We start from the raw sequence: 16,628 nt of genomic DNA, 5'->3' as shown, positions 1-16,628 counted from the left end.
TTCTCTTTTTTCCAACTTAGAATCTTTCTGCCAGATAATCTTTTATGGTATATAAATAATATGTAAAATAATATGTAGTGAACAAATAAAAAAAAAAGAATGAAATGGAATTTTTTGAAACATCGGAAGAAGTAGTCATTTATATGAAAAAAAATTAGAATTCTTAAGAACTCAAGGGGGATCCACTTGCATTCGTCAAAGAAAGAGTGGATCCCTGTTCAGTTCTTACACTTTCATTTCAAAAACCCAAATAGAATACGATTACTACAGAGATGAGCCCAATCCGGAATATGAACCATAAAAGAAAATACCAATTAAACCGATCACAGTAATACCAGTTACAGTACCTATTATCCAAAGAGGAATTCTTCCAGTAGTATCGGCCATTTATCCCACTTTCCTCCACATTTAATCACGTAGTCAGTCATGCTAAAGACATTAACAAACAGTCATAGATAATTATGAAATGATATCCTTCCGAATGGGATAAAAGAATTCTTAATATATATATTATTGACTATTCCTATTTCTTCTATTAATTCTAATTAATTGAAGAAATAATTTGAAAATAAAACAGCAAGTACAAAAATAAGTAATAACCCCCAGTAGAGACTGGTACGATTCAATTCAACATTTTGTTCATTTGGGTTTGATTGTGTCATAGCTCTATAATTCAAATTAAGTTTATCGTTGGATGAATTGCATTGCTGATATTGATCCCAAAAAAGAAACAGTGGGTACCGCTAGTCCGTGAACAGCTAGCCATCGTACTGTAAAAATTGGATAGGTCCTATCTATAGTCATTGGAGCCTCCTAAAAAGATCTACTAAATTCATCAAGTTGTTCCAAAGGATCAAAACGGCCAGTTATTAATGGAATTCCTTGTCGGTTCTCTGTAAAATACTCGTTTGGGCGGGGACTTCCAAATACATCGTAAGCTAGACCTGTACTGACAAATAACCAACCTGCAATGAATAGGGAGGGTATAGTAATGCTATGAATAATCCAGTATCGGATACTGGTAATAATATCAGCAAAAGAACGTTCTCCTGTGCTTCCAGACATCTTGAACTCCACATATTCTTGTACAGTCAAAAGGGGGGGATCGAGTCCATAAAAGACGAGATCAGTAAGGCGAAATTTACTGAAATAGAATCCTTGTTAGATCGTCCATTTTGTACCAACGGTGTCTTTTGAGTATACCGAATCAGTATAGCTATCCTTCTTCTAACAGAGCAATGAAATTTCACAATCAGTGTAAAATTTTAGTACTAGATTTTTTTCTTCTTTTTTCATTGATTGTCTCTATGTAGTCAAAAATCCGATAGAAAATTTTGCAAAGTTTGGGTATATAAAAATTTTTTTTATATTAAATTTTTAGAGTAATAGTATAAAAGGAAGGTTCTTAACATTTCAAATTATTAGTTTTGGATTAGAAACTAAAGATCCATTAAAATCGGAATATGAGAAAAGGGTTTCTAATAATTAATAAAGTAGATAATTCATAAAGTAGATTTTCTATTTTAATAATTCAATTATTGCCAAATCAATAAATATATTTTTTGTGGTTGTTGAAGATCTTTTTTTCTATTTTCTTCTACATTAATTCAAAGTGAAATAAAATGAAATAACAGAGTTATTATTCTTTGTTTGAATATTCATAATTTTTCTTTTCTTTTTCCAATATAAACAGAATTCTATTGGATATCTATAGAATAATACTAAATATTTTCATTAGATCAGTTTACTTAATTCCTGAGTTGATTAAGAAGTATGTTGATTTGAAATCACAGGATGGGTAGATGTAACAGATGAGGAATTTATTTCTAAATTATGTTACTCTATTTCTTTTTTTTTTTTTCGTCTCTAATAATTGAATTTATTGAGGAATTGCCAATTTTGAATTGTATCTTTCAAGTAGGATTTTTTATCTTCTTTTTTCTCTCAAAAATGGAAATTTAGGGAAGTGCTTTATAAACATATGTATAAAAAGAACGAACATATTTCATTTAGTTTCTATATGCCCACTATCACTAGTTATTTCGGTTTTTTACTATCGGTTTTAATTATAACCTCGTCTCTATTTATTGGTCTTAGTAAAATACGACTTATTTGATTTGTAATTTTGAGAGGAATAGTAAATTTTGGTATAAGACATTCTAGAATTCCTTACTATGTCAATTTACAATTCTCGATCGTTGAGATTTATGATCAATACAGATTTATGTTTAAGGCTAGATATTATATTACCTTTCTTTTTACTTTTCGAACAAATAAAAATGATTGAAGTTTTTCTATTTGGAATCGTGTTAGGTTTAATTCCTATTACTTTGGCTGGATTATTTGTAACTGCATATTTACAATACCGACGAGGTGATCAGTTGGATCTTTGATTCATTAATGTCTCTTTTTTTGTGATTCCCTATTTATTTAGTTTAATCCTAATCGACAAGGATAAAATTCAGACTTTCTTTTGAATGTTCAATTATTTCAGTGTAATTATCAGGCGAATAATACTAGAATCACGCTCTGTAGGATTTGAACCTACGACATCGGGTTTTGGAGACCCGCGTTCTGCCGAACTGAACTAAGAGCGTTTTGTTTTCATAAAATTATATGATCCAAATCCATTTTGCATATAGATATTCAGTATGTATGTTCAATTGGAATTCGTCTTCACAGGTTCCCGGTTTATTGCTCATCTCATAGAATATGGAATATTATAGAATACGGAATATCATAGAATAAGTAATTGTTAGGGATAGGGATGACAGGATTTGAACCCGTGACATTTTGTACCCAAAACAAACGCGCTACCAAGCTGCGCTACATCCCTTTTCCATTTGTTTATAGTGTTATTGTAAAGAATCTTTGTCTTGTTTTCCACATTTTTCTCTGTTGATATATATCAACAGAGAAAAAATACTTAAATAATAAAAAGAAAGGAGGATTTGAAATGCGAGATCTAAAAACATATCTTTCCGTGGCACCAGTAGTAAGTACTTTATGGTTCGGGGCTTTGGCGGGTCTATTGATAGAGATCAATCGTTTTTTTCCAGATGCATTGATATTCCCCTTTTTTTAATTTTAGTTATTGACACGGGAAGGGGTGAAGAAGATGAAAGGTCCAATTATATATTAAATATGTGTAATTAACCTACTCTTCTTTTTTTTTTTTTTAGGAAAGATAAAGACGAAAGATTAAATTGGCCTCATTGAAATTCGGAGTGACACTCGGGATCGGGATCTGGTCCAGGCTTCAATGGAATTGAATTATTAATTCAATTCCTATGAAAAAGAAAGTGAAAGCAGAAATCCATAGGTTGGGGCAACAATATCATAAAAAATACTTTAAAAAAACGAAAATACTGGCAATTTGAAACGAAATATAGTTACAGATCCTTGTATTCTTTTTGTACTAGATTCAATTAAATTGGAACGAAATCTTTCATAATTTTTCGAATTCTTCTTTTTTATCTTATCTTAGTTGTTTTCATCTTTTTCTTAGATTCTTAGATTCGAATCCGAAAAGAGTTATAAGTGAATTAAAAACCCAAAGGAGGGTCATGTCCAAGGGTAAAGATATCCGAGTAAGTGTTCTTTTGGAAGGTACTGGTTGTGATAAAAAGAGTCTAAATAAGGAATAAAGCGGTATTTCTAGATAGATTACTAACAAGAATCGACACAATACGCCTAGTCGATTGGAATTGAGAAAATGATGTCCCCGTCGTTATATAACAACATATGCTAAAGAAGAAAAAAAATACAAATCCTTTATTATAATTATATTTATTTAAATCAATGTTATTTTTGGAATAGGAATAAATAAACTATGGAAAAACCTAAGCGACTCTTTATTAAATCCAAGCGATCTTTTCGTAGACGTTTGCCCCCGATTCAATCGGGGGACCGAATTGATTATAAAAACATGGGTTTAATTTGTCGATTTATTAGTGAACAAGGAAAAATATTATCTAGACGTGTAAATAGATTGACCTTAAAACAACAACGATTAATTACTGTTGCTATAAAACAAGCTCGTATTTTATCTTCGTTACCTTTTCTTAATAACGAAAAACAATTTGAAAAAAGCGAGTCGACTGCTAAAATTACTCCTTTAAGAAAAAAAAATAGAAATTAAAAATTCGAAATCCAATTTGAATTTAGATTCGAATTAAACATGGATTGATGTTTTGTTCAAAATTAGGATAATTCCATTTGATTTTTTTGTTGGAATAAAAAAGATAATAGGTAACGAAGAATAATTTTTTAAGCATGGTTGTTTATTTTGATAGCTTTATCGTATGATAAAGCTATCAAAATAAACAAATTTCTAGTCTATACCTTCCTGCAGTAAATAAGGGGTTTTAAGTTTTTATGATATTATCGGCAATCATAAAAAGACAATTCTCTTTTAATATAGCAATTTGTGCAACTATTTTACGATTAAGAAGCAATTGCTTGGTGTATAGACTATTCATTAAATTATTATAAATATAAGATACTTTTTGATTCTCGCGAATTACTGCATTTATTCGACTAATCCATAAACCACGAAAATCTCTTTTTTTCCTATCTCTATCCCGATGAGCCGAAACTAAAGCTTTCAATTTCTGTTGAGTAATAGTTCGGGTAAGTCTTGAATGAGCTCCGCGAAAACTTGATACGAATAAACGAATTTTTGTCCTCCGTTTGTGAGCTATATATCCTCGTTTAATTCTGGTCATTTAATAAATGATATTTTCAGGAATAACTTTTTCATTTTTCAGTTATTCTTTTTTTCTTCCTAGTCTATTAATAACAAAAATGGATTCTTCCGATGTATAAAAAAAAATTCCAACGGCTCTTGCTACTATAACCGCCCCAACCACGATTTTTTATATTAAACATTTAACCTCAAAATCAGAAATTGTATAGATACTAGATATCAAATAAAATAAAAATAGTAAATGAAATAGGACACATATTTTTATAATGAATTGGTGGGTTCCTTCGTTTCTATGATTTTTTTTAGAAATGACCAGGTCCTCTCTATACACCGGAGCCTTTTTATTTTCATTTTTGATTCATTTAATGAATGTTATTGTTAACTTGTACAGTTCACACTCTGTGGCTCTACCCATGCAATATTGAGTAAGTAGGTTTTTTCACAACCAAATCTAATTCTATAGTAACGGTATTTAATTATGAAAATTTGCTGGGTAGCTGACCCTCTTATTCCATTCTTACAAAATCCATCAAAATACATTCATTAAGGACATACTTTATTTTTAATTGAAATAGTATTTTCTCCGCTTAACGGGTAACTTTTTTTTGTTACCGATGGGAAAGTCCTTCTCATATGAAATTGCAAATGTGTATTATTGGTTTTGCACCAATCGAAACCATAAATTTTATACAAGATAGAAGAATGTAAAGAATTATATAATTATATAGAAAAGAATTATATATTAAGTTAAGATAGTGTGAATGTAGTTTTTGCATTCACACTATCTTAACTGATTACCAATACTGAAAAATTTTAATTTGTTTTTTCTTAGTATTTAAGCTGAACGAGTCGCACATACACCCTGGTACACGTTCCTCGACGTTGAGGGCATCCCCGAAGAGCTGGGGATTTTGTGACGTTTCGGATTGGCTGTCTTGTGTTTCTAATAAGTTGTTTCATAGTTGGCATGGTAAGTCGTACTATATATATCTATATTTTTGTATAATGAGCAGGTTTAGATCTATCCTAACCGTGAATTACTTATATTCTATATTCCTTATTTATAGCCTATATTAATTATATATACTATATTAATAGATTAACTCTTAGAGATTTTATTTTAAAATGTAAAGTAAGATAGAGTAAAAAATTAAATTTCCAATCTTGTATTTAATTAGAATAACCTTTGCCACCAATTTTTTATTCAACTGCTACAAGATCTACAATTCCATGAGCTTGGGCTTCTGCTGCTGACATAAAAACATCCCTTTCCATGTCTTCCGATATAACCCATAAAGGTTTGCCCGTTCTTTGTACATAAACCCTTGTGATAGTTTCACGCATTTTCAGTAGCTCTTCCGCTTCCAGGACAAATTCTCCCGCTTGTGCCTCATAAAAAGAACTAGCAGGTTGGTGGATCATTACCCTGATTATATCACTTAAGTAGTATTTCCCTTATCTTGATAAATCTTTTTAGAATTCTTTTTACTATATTGGTAGATTGCTAAAGATTGTCTTTATTCCCAAAATAAAGGTAACAGAAAAGGGACAAAGACAAATAAGATAAAGGGCAAAAAGTATATTCAATAACCGTACAAGCATTTTCTGCGTATTGATGCATACGGCTTTTGTACTTATGCAATTCATTTTTTCCTCTATGGATAGAGTAGAGTATTTTCTTCGATGAATTTTGTTTCTACATTTACAAATTTCTTTTTTTCTATCAAAGAAAAAAGAAGTACAAAATCTACTAGGTCTTTTGGATCCGGATCCTTAAATAATAAACAATAGAATAACCAACTTTCTTTTTGAATCTATTTTTAAATACTACGATGGTTCCGTTGTTTTTTATATCATTTTGGTATTCAACAATCCAAAAGTTTCTTTTTTTTTTCATATATTAAGTTTTCTTCTGATTCAAATAAAAATTGTTACAAGCTTTCTGGTATGAAAAAAAACAAAAAAGTATGCGACACTACTAAAATGAAACTAGGTTTCTTATAGATCAGATAAAATGGAAAATACCCTCTTTTTCATACTACTCTTTCTATATATAATTAAATGATTCAAAAAAATTGCATATGGAATTCAAAATACCATGCTATTATTACTTTGGTTTTTATGGCGAAGGTATAGTATATATAGATAGATATCTATTCTATATATTCTCAAAGAAAAGAATCATTGGCGCCAAGCGTGAGGAAATGCAAGACGTTTGGTAATTGTGCCTCCTGCCAAAAGAAAGGATCCCATTGAAGCAGCTAATCCCAGACATACTGTCTGTACATCTGGTTGTACAAATTGCATAGTATCATAAATAGCTATTCCAGGTATTACCCACCCCCCCGGAGAGTTTATAAACAGAGACAATTCTTTATTCTCTTTCTCTATGCTCAGATATATCATAATACTAATAAGTTGATTCGATATTTCACTATCAACATCTTGACCTAAAAAAAGTAATCTTTCTCGATAAAGTCGATTGATTAGGATTCCATTTTTTCCTTAAAAGCCGTACATGCACCTTTTGATGCATACAGTTCATCAAAAATTATATAAGCAAAAAAGGAATCAATGTGTCGATTTTAATCTTTCTCTTTTTCTAATGGATTTCTTCGAACTAAAAAAAAAGAAGAATATACTTAATTTAGTGAACTATCTTCTCATTGATGTATTGCTTTCATCGAGATCGAAGCCGAATCACAATGTAATTTTCTTGTTTCTGAATGGACTTTTTCAATTCTTTTAGGTTTCTTTTCTACTCTGAGTAAAGATCTGCCCGATTTGGATTTGCACATATAGAACAAATAGTCCAAAACTATGTATTTTTGTTAGAACTTCTTCCTTTTCTGAATTTATTAATGTTTTTTGTAAAATACAATATATAGATATGATAGAAGTAGTGATCGTAGAAATATTACCAATTGGTTTTTTCTACACAGAGCCTGGGTACTTGATTTTATTGGTCCAATTAAGCCAACCATAAATTATTCATAATTTCGAGTAATAATCTGGAAATTTTATCTAAAAATGAAAAAATCGATAGAATAGTACTTCATTACACTTCACGCTCCCCATTTTTTTATCTTTATGATTTCATCATTCTCTTTTGGGGGTGAAAGCGGGGATATCTCGATCGGGGGAGAAAACGGGTAAATCCCATATAACCTACTATATCTGACAAGTCGCACTATATATCAACCCAAGATGCATCTTTATCCCCGGGGGTTCGAAAGGGTACTCTTGGAACACCAATGGGCATAAAATGGACAAATAATAAAGTCATATATCTCACTTTAGTGTGGAAACGTAAGAATTAGCTTATCGTGTTAAAAAAGATTTACTTGATTTTATATTAATATTGCTTTTTTTTATAAAAAAGAAGACTAAATAAAGTCGAGTTGTTATAAATGGGTCATTGGGGTGATAAGCGAATATGTCTGCATTTACTTATTTAAATAGTCATAGAGAAAGTTGTCAACCCCTTTCGTCTCCCCACCATTGCGTATTGTTACTTATCCGGTATAGAATAAATCTGTTTCTTTGATTTCGACAAATATGATTGTTCCATTTTCCAAGAGAATCTACTGAAAGGCTATATTCATTTTTTTCCAGTGCAATAAAGTTACATAGTGTCTATTTTTTGTTGAAGGGGTATTTTTTCATGGGTTTACCTTGGTATCGTGTTCATACTGTTGTTTTAAATGATCCGGGCCGTTTGCTTTCTGTTCATATAATGCACACAGCTCTAGTTGCTGGTTGGGCCGGTTCGATGGCTCTATATGAATTAGCAGTTTTTGATCCCTCTGATCCTGTTCTTGATCCAATGTGGAGACAGGGTATGTTCGTTATACCTTTCATGACTCGTTTAGGAATAACTAATTCGTGGGGCGGTTGGAATATCACAGGAGGGGCTATAACGAATCCGGGTATTTGGAGTTACGAAGGTGTGGCCGGAGCACATATAGTGTTTTCAGGCTTGTGCTTTTTAGCGGCTATTTGGCATTGGGTTTATTGGGATCTAGAAATCTTTTGTGATGAACGTACTGGAAAACCTTCTTTGGATTTGCCAAAAATTTTTGGAATTCATTTATTTCTTGCAGGGGTGGCTTGTTTTGGTTTTGGCGCATTTCATGTAACAGGATTGTATGGTCCCGGAATATGGGTGTCTGATCCTTATGGACTAACTGGAAGGATACAATCCGTAAATCCCGCGTGGGGTGTGGAAGGTTTTGATCCTTTTGTTCCGGGGGGGATAGCTTCTCATCATATTGCGGCAGGAACGTTGGGCATATTAGCGGGTCTTTTCCATCTTAGTGTGCGTCCACCCCAACGTCTGTATAAAGGATTACGTATGGGAAATATTGAAACTGTCCTTTCTAGCAGTATTGCTGCTGTCTTTTTTGCAGCTTTTGTCGTTGCTGGAACTATGTGGTATGGTTCAGCAACAACCCCCATTGAATTATTTGGTCCTACTCGGTATCAATGGGATCAGGGATACTTCCAGCAAGAAATATATCGAAGAGTTGGTGCTGGGCTAGCCGAAAATCAAAATTTATCAGAAGCTTGGTCTAAAATTCCTGAAAAATTAGCTTTTTATGATTACATCGGAAATAATCCAGCAAAAGGGGGGTTATTTAGAGCTGGTTCAATGGACAATGGAGATGGAATAGCCGTCGGTTGGTTAGGACATCCCATTTTTCGAGATAAAGAAGGACATGAGCTTTTTGTACGTCGTATGCCTACTTTTTTTGAAACATTTCCAGTTGTTTTAGTAGATGGGGACGGAATTGTTAGAGCCGATGTTCCTTTTCGAAGAGCAGAATCGAAATATAGTGTCGAACAAGTAGGTGTAACTGTTGAGTTCTATGGTGGTGAGCTTAATGGAGTAAGTTATAGTGATCCCGCTACTGTGAAAAAATATGCTAGACGTGCTCAATTGGGGGAAATTTTTGAATTAGATCGTGCTACTTTGAAATCAGATGGTGTTTTTCGTAGCAGTCCAAGGGGTTGGTTTACTTTTGGGCATGCTTCATTTGCTCTGCTATTCTTTTTCGGGCACATTTGGCATGGTTCTAGAACTTTGTTCAGAGATGTTTTTGCTGGTATCGACCCAGATTTAGATGCTCAAGTAGAATTTGGAGCATTCCAAAAACTTGGAGATCCAACTACAAGAAGACAGGTAGTATAACATTCTTTTGTTCTTTTCTACTTTTTTATAATTTTGAATTTCATATAAAGAACTAGATAAATCTTGATTGGAATCATTGCATTTATTCTTTTTTTTCTTTTCGAAAAGAGCCCCACCCCAAGAAACAGGTATGAAAGCTATAATTGTAAACCACGATTAAATTTATGGAAGCTTTGGTTTATACATTCCTCTTAGTCTCAACTTTAGGAATTATTTTTTTCGCGATTTTTTTTAGAGAACCTCCTAAAGTTCCGACGAAAAAGGTCAAATAATTTTTTATTATCTTAATTGAAGTAATGAGCCCCCAATAGGGAGGGCGCATTACTTCAACTAGTCCCCATGTTCTTCAAATGGATCTCTTAGTTGTTGGGAGGGTTGCCCAAAGGCAGTATATAAGGCATACCCAGTAAAACTTACAAGTAAACCAGATATAGAGATGGCAATTAGAGTTGCTGTTTCCATTATTTTAATTCTAAAGTTTCCAGATCACAATAGATCTATAGGATAAGATCCTTATATTTACAGCGGAATGGTATACAAAGTCAACAGATCTAAATGAATAAAAAAGAGTATTTATGGCTACGCAAACCGTTGAGGATAATTCTAGATCTGGTCCAAGACGAACTGTTGTAGGGAATTTATTGAAACCTTTAAATTCAGAATATGGTAAAGTAGCCCCGGGGTGGGGAACTACTCCTTTGATGGGTGTTGCAATGGCTCTATTTGCGATATTTCTATCTATTATTTTGGAGATTTATAATTCGTCCATTTTATTGGACGGAATTTCTATCAATTAGATTCACAAGAATCGAGTAATTAGTTTATAGAAAGTGAAGCCTTTAGGTTTCTTATTGTTTCTTAGTCTATTCCATGTTGATGTGGTAGTTTGATCGTAGAATTTCTTTGTTTCTGTATTTCCGGAATATGAGTGTGTGACTTGTTTTAATTGGTCCTATTGAAAGTACAGAACATAAAATGGGTCTGTCATCTTGATATAGATGGTTTTATTCCGTCAGATATTTAATCTAGTATCTGGAGCACGGAATATAGAAAATAGATTCTAAAAATCTTAATACTATGATTCATACTAAATATTTAGACCTCGCAACTGGATTTAAAAACCTTTTCAAAGAGTTCTAAAAATATATTGAAAAATTTTGATTCTTTCAAGCTTCTCCAGTTTGTCTTTATTTTGAGCAAAGGACAAACCTTTCCTTGAATTTTTTCATTATATTTTATCTATTCATTGAAGAAGTGATGATCCAGCAATTCTTACTCAGGGAATTTTTGGACTTCGATTAAAAATTGTTTTGAATCATCGTGGTTCTAGTATGAATCTGAGGTTTTTTTTATTCATTCATATGGTCCTAACAAGAGAATCCTTATCAATAATAAAAATTCAAGAATAAAGAAGACAGCAGTAAATTCACATTATACAAATAAAAAGAAGTAAAGAATATTCAAGAGGCCTTAAAAGATCACGATAAAGACGGGTGCGCCGACTTGATATTTTGGCATTATAACAAAAAAGAATAGCTTTCGGATTTTTATTTCTTTTTTATCGTAAGAGAAAATTAGAATCATAGGATTAAATAAAGCAGTTTCAAACTTTCTATTACGGATATCTGTTTTTGTTACAATCAATATTTGGGTATTTTTGTTTGAGCCGTACGAGATGAAATTCGCATATACGGTTCTCTGGGGGGGTTCCTTTGGGTTACCTATCTCAATAAAGTTTATGATTGGTTCGAAGAACGTCTTGAAATTCAGGCGATTGCCGATGATATAACCAGTAAATATGTTCCGCCTCATGTGAACATATTTTATTGTTTAGGGGGAATTACACTTACTTGTTTTTTAGTCCAAGTAGCAACAGGATTTGCTATGACTTTTTATTATCGCCCAACCGTTACTGAAGCTTTTGCTTCTGTTCAATATATAATGACTGAAGCTAATTTTGGTTGGTTAATCCGATCAGTTCATCGATGGTCGGCAAGTATGATGGTCTTAATGATGATTCTACACGTATTTCGTGTGTATCTTACAGGTGGTTTTAAAAAACCTCGCGAATTAACTTGGGTTACGGGTGTAGTTTTGGCTGTATTAACTGCATCTTTTGGTGTAACTGGTTATTCCTTACCTTGGGATCAAATTGGTTATTGGGCAGTAAAAATAGTAACAGGCGTACCCGAAGCTATTCCTGTAATAGGATCGTCTTTGGTAGAATTATTACGCGGAAGTTCCAGTGTGGGCCAATCTACCTTAACTCGTTTTTATAGTTTGCATACTTTTGTATTACCTCTTCTTACTGCTGTATTTATGTTAATGCACTTTTCAATGATACGTAAGCAAGGCATTTCTGGTCCTTTATAGTGAATATGGGTCATAGATATTTGTAATCACTTCATTATCATTTTGTATTTTGGGGAGGATTTTTTTTCATTGCTACAATTATGGATTATAAAACAAAATAAAACATGTATTTAGATATTTTTCTTCAACTTAACAAAAATTGAATTTTTTTTACATACAAAAATAGTTGAAGGGAATTCTCCAAAAAAAATGGATTATGGGAGTGTGTGACTTGAACTATTTATTTGGCCGCGCAGATATATGACTTTATCTTATCTGCCACATTATAATTTACAATTAAATGTGTCTTTTTTCCAACCACCAAGCAAGGCTCTTACAGAGAGGGTAGGCTGGTTTTACTTGAAGAGAATCTTTTCTATGATCAGACTCGATTTTATTCTGCATCAACAGGCTCCATAAGATCCAGTAAAAGAAGTGATGTGATATAGTCTGAATTCTATATAGTATGACAACGCATTCATTTCCTATGCATTGATTTGATTTCTGATACTATTGGAGTGAACAAAGTAGATCTAAAGAACAACGCAAGTTAGGTTATATTAGTAACAAGTAAATTCTTTGTACATAAAAAGTATCAAGATTTTTTTTTGATAGGATAACAATTGCAAAGTTTGAGATCACCCAGAAAGCATTATCAACTTGAAAAGTCTACTCGGGTATTGAGCGTTTACTAAAATTTACTTAAAAAGAACTTAATTTTTTTTTCAATAAAAAATGGTAACTTTGGAAAAAGAGAATAGAATCAAGTTTCTTTTATTATTTAGAATCTTCATATATGTGTGGATAACACATACATTTTTTTCTAGTTTATTCTATAGATACAGTTGAAGAAAAATTTGATTAGTGCTCGAGCCGGATGATGAAAAATTATCATATCCGGTTCTTTTGGAGGATGGATCTATAAGAATTCACCTATCCCAATAACAAAAAAACCTGACTTGAATGATCCTGTATTAAGAGCTAAATTGGCTAAGGGAATGGGTCATAATTATTATGGAGAACCCGCATGGCCTAACGATCTTTTATATATTTTTCCAGTAGTAATTCTAGGTACTATTGCCTGTAACGTAGGCTTAGCGGTTCTAGAACCATCCATGATTGGGGAACCTGCGGATCCTTTTGCAACTCCTTTGGAAATACTACCTGAATGGTATTTTTTTCCCGTATTTCAAATACTTCGTACAGTGCCCAATAAGTTATTGGGCGTTCTTTTAATGGTTTCGGTACCTACGGGATTATTAACAGTACCCTTTTTGGAGAATGTTAATAAATTCCAAAATCCATTTCGCCGCCCAGTAGCAACTACCATCTTTTTGATTGGTACTGTAGTTGCCCTTTGGTTAGGTATTGGAGCAACATTACCTATTGAGAAATCCCTAACGTTAGGTCTTTTTTAAAATTATAAGATTGGTTTCATTTTGAATTCATTTTGAAATAAAATATCATGACATCTGTATTGTATATCTAGGGAGAATTCTTTCTGAACCTACTAATCCCTAGATACATCTATTCCTTTTTAGATATATTCTGACCATTAGGATTTGTTCTAAATATTTAAATTACATATTTTGACCTTTCATTTTGAGTTTAGAAAAAAAATCAATTTGAAAAAATCCTATGTCAATAGATTTCAATTTTATGCAAAATACTTTTGTATTTTTAAAATGTCCAATATAGATTTTCCATCTTCTACGCGAAAATGTTCAAATTTCAGAAGGTCTTCTTGACTGTTATTCAAAAGTTCTAATAATGTATGAATATTGGATCTTTTGAGACAATTATAGATCCTGGGAGGTAATTCTAATTGGTCAATAAAAATAGATTTCAATGCTATTTCTTTTTTATTTTTCCTTAGTTTATCTTTAACCAATATATCATGAAAAGTAAAAAGGGGCAAAGTCACTTTGTCTTGATTTTTTTCTAAATGAAAGTTATCTTCTTCTGCGTGTAAAAAGGGAAGAAATAAATCAATCAAATTTTGGGAGGCTTCATAAAGGGCTTCCTTAGGAGTTAAACTTCCGTTTGTCCATATCTCCAGAAAAAGTATTTCTTGTTTTTCATTCCCATTGACATAAGAATGAATACTATAATTTACATTTCGAACAGGCATGAATCTAGCATCTATATCATAACTTCCGTCTTGAAAGTTTTTTAATGTTTTTATACGATACCCACGATTTCTCTCAATTTTTAATTCAATACACAAATTAACAGGTTCTGTTACGTTGGCTATATGTTGTCTATTATCAACGATTTCCACCGAGGGTGGTAAAATGATGTCTTGAGCGGTTATATATCCAGGACCTTTGAAAGAAATCCATGCGTCCTGTGTTCCATACATATTACTTTTCAATACAATTTTTTTCAAATTCATGAAAATTTCATGTACTGATTCTTCAATACCTATTATGGTAGAATATTCATGTGGTATTTTCTCTGATTTTACACGTGTGATACATGTTCCCTCTATTTCTCCGAGTAAAATTCTTCGGATTGCAATGCCTATTGTATCGGCTTGACCTTTCATAAGTGGGGACAGAATAAAGCGTCCATAATAAAGACGCTTACTGTCTATTCGTGATTCAACACATTTCCATTGTAGTGTCCGAGTAGAGACTCTTAATTTCTCTTGAACCATAGTAATTATTTTGATAAAACTCTTGACTTGTTTTTTTCTCTTGAACTATTTTTAATGTTTATTTTTAGTTTTATACACGTCTTTTTTTAGGAGACCTACATCCATTATGTGGCATAGGAGTTACATCTCGTATAAAATTTAATAGTATACCACTTCTACGAATAGCTCTTAATGCTGCATCTCTTCCGAGGCCAGGCCCTTTTATCATGATTTCTGCTCGTTGCATGCCTTGATCCGATACTGTTCGAATAGCATTTCCTGCTGCAGTTTGAGCGGCAAAAGGTGTTCCCCTTCGTGTACCCTTGAATCCACAAGTACCCGCGGAGGACCAAGAAATCACCCGACCTCGTACATCTGTAATAGTCACAATAGTATTGTTGAAACTAGCTTGAACATGAATAATTCCCTTTGGTATTTTACGAGTATAATTACGCGAACCAATACGTACATTTTTACGTGAACCTTTTTTAGGTATAGATTTTGCCATATTCGATTATTTCAATACAATATTTCATTAAAAAAAAAAAAATAAGATAGATCTAGGGTATGGAGATATCCATTTCATGTCAAAAACGGATCCTTTTCCAATTCTTTTCGAATTTGATATTCGATTTTTTCTATATTCTTTTTATTTGCTTTTGATTAATATCAAATACAATTTTTGAAATCAAAGTTAAAAGTTGAAATATCAATAATATTTAAAAAATGGATTTTTCATTTTCATAGAATAATATATATTCTAGATAATTTTATAATTTTCTCTCTTTTTTTATCTAGTCTATTTTTTTAGAAAGCTTCTGTTTGTTCAAATATTATCCTTGTCTTTGTTTATGTTTTGGATTGAAACAAATTACTATAATTCGTCCTCGTCTTCGAATCAATCGACATTTTTCACAAATTTTACGAACCGAGGCGTTTATTTTCATATTTTACATTCCTTAATTAGTTAATCCAAAATTGTGGAAGAAAATAAAGGTTCCTTACATTTTGAACGTCTATTTGAACGTCTATTAGTGGCTTTCTCAATAAAATAGAAAATAAAGTTGAGATTAAAAAACATCCTAATTCAATTGAGTGACTTCTCTTTTTTATTTTCTTATCGTATGTCCAGAAAAAGTATTGGAAACATATTCTAGAATAGAAATAAAAATCCAATTTGCATTAATTGTATATAAACCTTAAACCCCGGGCAAATAATTTATGGATAAGTTATTCATTTAGTAATTAAATCTTCGTGAATTTCCCTTTTTTTTACAATTCCAGTGAAATCCCTTCTTACATTCATCAATAAATATATCTATCTAAAAAAAATAGATATATTTCTATCTATGAGGGATGAAGTTCTATTAGAAACTTGCGTTTTATCTCTCTTTTTTTTTTTTACATAAATGAAATGGATACAAGTTTCTCATCGAATTCGGATATTAGAAAGATTACCATATATAACATAAAACTTCGCCGCCGATTTTTTCTAATCGAGCCTCTCGATCTGTCATTATACCTCTAGAAGTTGAAAGAATGACAATCCCCATGCCTCCTAAAATTCGAGGGATTTGTTGATAATTGTAATATATTCGTAGACCAGGTGTACTTATTCGTTTTAAATTGAAAAAACTTTTATATGATTCTTTTCTATTTCTTCGATACCGTAGAGTTAAAACTAAAAAATATTTGTCGTTTTCTCTATGTTTTCTGATGTTTTCAACAAAACCCTCTCG

The 16,628-nt window shown here is 32.0% G+C and overlaps 2 non-coding genes across 2 annotated transcripts; both read right to left on the bottom strand.

Moving 5' to 3' along the window:
* Window positions 1-2,523: 2,523 nt before the first annotated feature.
* On the bottom strand, window positions 2,524-2,597 carry TRNAW-CCA (transfer RNA tryptophan (anticodon CCA)). The gene has a single exon. It is a non-coding gene; the product is annotated as a tRNA-Trp (tRNA).
* A 165-nt stretch (window positions 2,598-2,762) lies between these two features.
* Window positions 2,763-2,836, bottom strand: TRNAP-UGG (transfer RNA proline (anticodon UGG)). Its single transcript has one exon. It is a non-coding gene; the product is annotated as a tRNA-Pro (tRNA).
* Window positions 2,837-16,628: the final 13,792 nt, after the last annotated feature.

This window comes from Vigna unguiculata, unplaced genomic scaffold (genome assembly GCF_037176805.1).
Source record: "Vigna unguiculata cultivar grain cowpea cultivar isolate G323 ecotype 2 unplaced genomic scaffold, ASM3717680v1 ptg000173l, whole genome shotgun sequence".
Lineage (NCBI taxonomy): Eukaryota > Viridiplantae > Streptophyta > Magnoliopsida > Fabales > Fabaceae > Vigna > Vigna unguiculata.
Note: the sequence above shows the minus strand (reverse complement) of the source record. Positions and strands in the feature narration are given on the sequence as shown.